This window comes from Sarcophilus harrisii, chromosome 1, assembly GCF_902635505.1.
Source record: "Sarcophilus harrisii chromosome 1, mSarHar1.11, whole genome shotgun sequence".
Lineage (NCBI taxonomy): Eukaryota > Metazoa > Chordata > Mammalia > Dasyuromorphia > Dasyuridae > Sarcophilus > Sarcophilus harrisii.
The window spans coordinates 564,220,774-564,227,742 of NC_045426.1; positions in this window are offsets into that span (position 1 = coordinate 564,220,774).

Here is a 6,969-nt window from a genome sequence, read left to right on the forward strand (position 1 = left end):
GGGCTCCCTAGTTCCAATATCTCTTGTCTCCATCAGATGAGAATTTCTGATTCTTGCCTTTCTACTCCCATAGGGTCATAATGAGCTGCACACAGAGAACTAGGTGCTAATTCTCTGCTCCAAAGGCAGTTTGGTCAGGTCTGCAAAGTACTGTTTCTTTTTAACATGATATTAAAGAAGTGGTGATAGTCTCCTTGGTAGTACAGTACACAGAGCTTAGAGCCTGCATTCAACCTCCTGAACTCAAATCTGACCATAGACACTTACTAGCTATGTGATCCTTACATGATTTACTTAACCCTATTTGTCTCAATTTCCTCATTTTTAAATGAAGGAAATGGTAAATCACTTCAGTATTTTTACCAAGAAAATCTCAAAAAGAGTTATGAAGAGATAGACATGGCTGAAATGGATGAACAACACAGCAAAGGAAGGATAAGTTGGATGGGTAGGGTAGAATATGTATAGTTTATTTAGGAAAAGAGAATGTTATTATTTTTATTGTTATTTTTATCATTTTCAATTTAAATCTGAAAAAGTACCTGGAAACTGTCTGTCTTCCTGATGCTGCAAGGACTTGTTTCTGTGCTTTCTTTGGAACTGGTGAATAATTAGAAGAGAATCTGATGGGATTCTAGCTTCTAGCTTCTAAAAGAAATGACAGGATACCAGCAAAATGATGTTTCCTGGAGGGCACAGGTCTTATTTCCTTGAAGTCACCATTGAGGGAAGTGGCTCTCTAAGACACTAGCCACTGATCTTGGGGAAAAGAAACTAGTGGTGTCTTAAATATATCCATTTCCTCATCAGACAGGCTACATTACTTAAATCCCAAGGAAAGCCTCAAGCACTTGAATGGTATGGAACTTGTGAGTATGCTACATGCATACAGAATTTAGCCTTTTTCTGAGTTTTACATCTTGTCCCCTTTATCTCATTTGTTCCTCTTGGAGAGAGTCACCTCCCACGGAGAGAGAATGAACAGCAAGTCTTTTGGCATATTCTGGTACTTTGGCCCCTGTGCTAGGGCCTTTTCCCTTTCTCTGTCTTCATGGAGTTGAAGGAGTCCTAAGGAGGTATTTGACAACCTGAGCTCTGGACACAGTCTGGGAGTCCTAGAGATAACTTCAGTTTCCTTAGTTAATGATGGCAGCAAATGCTCTTTCCCTGAACATTAGTGTTTGGCTCATATATTCAGGACTTGGTGCTGGAATCAGTGACACTAAAATATCAGCCTATTCTTTTGATTCTTTTTAATTATTTCCACTGAATTTAATGAGGTTTTATTAAGGAAGATTTTAACTAGACTGAAAAGGTATTATTCTTTGCCTACTTTCCTTCCCCTTTGCTCTCAGAGCAAAGTAAATGTTTGCATAGATTTTTTTTTTAAAGGAGGAGAAGCATTCACTTGGGTGCCCAGCAGGAAGTGACATTTGAAACAATTCAAAAGAGTTGACCATCACCAAGAAGATGAGCCAAAGCTATGTTTTGGCTTGCCAAAGCACATGGATCTTAAGTAAGCTGTTCAGAGAGGGCAGAGTTGAGGTAAAAGTAAAGTATCTATTCTGCATTTGAACAGAAAGGTTCATGATTTAAAGTTTTATGTCAACCTTCCAAGAGACAGTTGTTTTTTCAGTTATACTCAACTCTTCATGAGCCCGTTTAGTGTTTTCTTGGCTAAGGTACTGGAATACTTTGCCACTTCCTTCTCTATTTTATAGATAACAAACTAAAGCAAACATAATTAAATTACTTAGCCAGGATCACCCAGCTAATAAGTGTCTGATTTAAACTCGTTCACCTTTATGACTCCAAGGCCAGCATTCTGTCCATTGAATTTTTTAGCTTCCCTAGATACTATATGGCAATATAAGAATTATAAATTTTTGGAAGTACACTTAAGTTTCTGAAGATTTCTTTGGTGGTAGACAAATAGATATCTTATAATTGATCTATGTTGTACATTGAGTAACTTTCTAGAAAGGACCTTTGGGGGAAACACTAAATATGAACCAAATTAAAACTTTTAAGATATTTTTCCTGGGATTCTGGCATGTGGATATCTTACAAGCCAGAGAGTGCAAGCCTTTAATAGAGCCAGATCTCTCCAGGATTGAACCGCAGCCCACTTTATAGTGCTATGTAAATATAAGTAATTATTATGATTATATAGGCAAAAACTAAACTAAAAATAGAGTCAAGTTTGGAAGTATTCACAGAGTAAATTGTTATTATTATTATTACTGTTACATTGGAATTTATATTTTATCATAGGGTCATAGATCCAGCTTAGGAAAGGGTTTCAGAAGCAGTTTAGTATAAATTTCTCATTTTATAGATGTAGAAACTAAAGCCCAGGAGACTTAGGTAACAAAGGGAGTAAATGGAAAGTGTGCAATCTGAGACTGTTCTGAATGCAAATTTAGTATTCTTTTCACTTTAACATACCACTTTATTTCAAATGGTCAATATTTGTTAATTAAGTATTTTATAGTTTTGCTTATCAATATAAATATTTTAATTTGCTAATTAAAGTATTTTTAAAAATTTTCTGTAACAGGCAATATATTATGAAATGAAGACAAGAATTATCTCCTACCTGTATGTGTAAGAATGTTTGTGGCAGCCCTCTTTGTAGTGGCCAGAAATTGGAAACAGAGTGGATGCCCATCAACTGTAGAATGGCTGAATATATTGTGGTATATGAATGTTATGGAATATTATTGTTCTGTAAGAAATGACCAACAGGAGGATTTCAGAAAGGCCTGGAGAGACTTACATGAACTGATGCTGAGTGAAATGAGCAGGACCAGGAGATCATTGTATACTTATACAACAATACTATAGGATGATCAATTCTGACGGACATGGCCCTTTTCGGCAATGACTTCCAATAGAACAGTGATGAATTGAACCAGCTACACCCAGTGAAAGAACTCTGAGAGATGACTATGAACCACTACATAGAATTCCCAATCCCTCTATTTTTGTCTACCTGCATTTCTGATTTCCTTCACAGGTTAATTGTACACTATTTCAAAGTCTGATTCTTCTTGTGCAGCAAAATAACTGTATGGACATGTATACATATATTGTATTTAACTTATGCTTTAGCATGTTTAACATGTATTGGTCATCCTGCCATCTGGGGGAGGGGGTAGGGGGAAGGAGGGGAAAAGTTGGAACAAAGGGTTTTGCAATTGTCAGTGCTGGAAAAAGTTACCCATGCATATATCTTGTAAATAAAAAGCTATTATAAAAAAATAAAAATAAAATTAAAAAAAAGAATTATCTCCCTATCTTTGCAATTGACCGGTTTGGTAACTTTCAATAATGTCATTTGCTGTAGCTTTGTCCTCATGATCTCCAGTTTGTTAATCAACTGTTTGGAAGTTCATCTTCTTAAAGAAATAAAGCTATAAACAGCGGCTATGTTCCCAAGCTAGCTAACAAAGGCATACTTTACTCATAAGGTAATTATGCTCATAAGGTAATTTTACCAAAAGTACATATCTTTCATTCTTAACATCCGATACAAGGGCTCCTTTGATGACAACTCATATGGAAATCTGAGTTATGAGGAAATATTTTTGGGACTAGAAGAAATGGGAGAGATTGGGATCTCCCAGAGTCTAGGAAGAGAAAGAGGCATCTAAAAGAGAGTCTGGGGTCTCCTGCCTGGGGAAGGGATCATGTGGCACCAGTGTGACAGTAAATTACTGAAGGTTAGTTGTTATGGCTGGAAAAATAAAGAAGAGGAATTGTAGGATCCACGTAAAATGACAGTTTCCTCAAGGAGATTTAAGAGTATAAGGCAGTCACAGCTATTTGTATCTTCTACTGGTTCATAAGTCAGTTATTTAGAAATAGAAGTTGGCCTGGACTGATCTGAAAAGTAGAAATAGTCATTTTATTGCCCTAGGGAATGGGGCAAAGCCTGGAAAACATCAGACTATGTCTATAAATTTTAAGATACAAACGCGAATTCCAAAACAAGCCCTATATGCTCTTCTACTAACAGAATGTTAGCAGACTTCTTCAGATAATGCATCATGAAAGGAACTAGATTATGAGATTGTTAGGGAAGGTAGAAAAAAAATTTACATTGTCACCTAGATTTAGAACTTTAAGGGGCTTCAGAATTCACATTTTACACATAGGAAAACTAAGATTCCAAGACTTGCCCAGGTTCATACAAATAATGAATGAGCCTTAGATAAGACTTGAATTAAGGCCCTTTTACTTTAGATCTATTGCTCTTTGCATTACAACAAAGTACCCCCATTCCTAGGCCTGAATGGCATCTAAAATCCATTTTCCCTTTCTTCTCTGCAGTATTCCCTTCCCTCCCCTCCTGACTCTAAATCTCAATTGCAGCAAATGAACTAAAAGCTGAAATTTAACATTTTTGATTTATCACATTTAAACTCTGGGCCCTCTCAAAATTCTCACCTGCAATGGAAGATCAGATGCTTTGATGGTAGCCAGTTATGTATCCACTCAGACTAGAGGTAGCCTTGGGGGTTTGGTTCATGATCTTTTTGAACTATATAGTTTACAAGCTTTTGTTAGTGTGCTTTCTTCCATGATTGTAAATTCATATGAATTAGCAACTTAATTGATTTTTAGAAAGGGTTATTTAGATGGTATAAAAAGAATGGGTAGTATAAAACATTGTTTGCAAAAGTTTAACACTCTTCCTTAAGTACATACAAAGACTATAGGAAAATGGGCCCAAGCTTGAAGAAGCCATAGACTAAGAAGTAACTCATAGTTCTTGGCACTCCCTTTGCTAGAGTTCTCATCATGTTCCTTTACGTATAGTAGAACTTTTTGTCTGGGCTCTGAGTAGAACTTTGAGTCTGTTTTCATCATTTATCCAATCTTTCCTTAACTCCTTTTATAGATACAGGCACTAGCTGATTCAAGTATACTGCTAGGATGCTCAAACTGAAATGGAGGTGTCCTCTTTCCTATCATTCTTAGGTTAAATTGGAATAATTCTTCAAGGATTGCTTTTCATTAAAAGCTTCCTGATTTTATACAGACCCCAGAGAGCATTAGAATGACTCTCAATGTACATAAACATTTTTCCTATTGATAAAGGATCTTTTTGTTCTTAATCTAAAGCCTATTATTGATTAATTAATCAACTAAGACTGGTTATCAACTGGTAGCAGGTCATCATCTAGTTTAAAGTAGGTGGGGGAAGATGATTTGATTGCTTTACTCAATCACATCTTCTACCCTCACATGATGTTTGCAAAGATCCTCATAAGTCTGGGAAGAAGTACCAGGGGCTATCTTATCCCCTTTTTTATATATAAAGAAACTGAGTCTTAGAAGTAATGGTGGTGGCACTGGTACTTGAACCCCATTTTTAGTTTCTCATTTTTAATCTTTATAATAACTCTGTGAGAGGTATCGTTGTCACATTTTGCAGATGAAAAGATAGTGTTTCAGAGCATATAAGAGGTTGATGGATATAGATTTATTCAGAGTCCAAGTTTATTGACTTTAAATCTACTTCGTATTGTCTTATATTTAATGTGCAGTCATAGTCAATGTTCTAGTTCTTCTGATTTTTGTTTGCTTTAAATTAGTACAAGTGTCTTCCCAAATTTACTTATATTACCCATTTTTGGAATTTTAATGGTGCGACAATATTCCACTACACTGATAGATTATAGTTGGGTTTTTTTTAGTCATTTCCTAATCATTGAATAGTTTCCAGTTTTTGCTGCTATTATGGATAAAATCAGTCTGAATATTTCTTTTAATATTTCTCTAAGATATAATATTAACAGTAGAATTACTAGACCAAAGGGTATAAATAGTTTTGAAACTGTTATTGTCTTTTGTTAGATTATTTTCCTAAGTAAAAATCTATAGGGGCAGCTAGATGGCACAGTGGATAGAGAGCACCAACCCTGAAGTCAGGAGGACCTGAGTTTAAATATTCAAATTTGACCTCAAACACTTAACACTTTCCAGCTGTGTGATCCTGGGCAAGTCACTTAACCCCAATTACCTCAGCAAAAAAAAAAAAAAAAAAAAAGTGAAATCTATAAATTTATGTCACAATGAAATACCTATTTCTTTACAGTCTGTGAATACTGAAGTTTTGAATTTTTAACAACTTTTGCCATTTTCTTAGTTCTAAGTAACCTCTGATAAAATCCTATTCTTTTGTGGCAACACAGTGTGGTGGTGACCCTGAATCCTTAAAAACTATACCCTCAGAGCAGAGCAAGCTAAAAATTCAATTTAGCTTCTACCATGCTTTGTTAGATTATTATTCCTTTCTTCTATTTCTATCAATGAACAAAATGATGCAGCAACTCTAGTCAGGTTTCCTCTATCTTATGTTATCAAATCTTTTAAGTATCTCTAAAACTTGTCTTTTGTTAAATTTGTCATTTTGGGGGCATTTAAAAGGAATCTATTTAGAGGGCATGGGTATAAGGGTTTTTTTTTTGTTGTTGGGATGATGTCAAGAATGAAAGGGTGAGGGGTGCCCTAGAACAAGGAAGAAGAGAGAGAAAGAATGGGAAAATCTTATAGAAAAGAGGCAGTTTTTATACTAAAGGGGGAAATAGTGGCAGTTAATAGTGGTGGATGGGGGTAGTACAAAATTATTATTTTTATTTATTTATAAGTAAATAGGTACTATCATACCTGTGCAAGGGATAATTACCAAAGTATTAATCATGCAATAGAGCTAATTAAGAGTGATTTTTACCCACAAGTTTATATTTTTCAAAATTTGTCATCTGATAAACCTCAGTAATCTAAGCTGTCATTTATAGTTTGCCCAAGTTATTGGGGCTCATAGATTCAAATTAAAATTGCATGTTCCAAGTAAACAGGGAACTATTCCACTTACTATCTCTTAAGGATAACTAAAAAGCAGGTCTCATTTTCCAGAATATTCAATCTTAATACTTCAATGATCCGATTTTGCAAGAA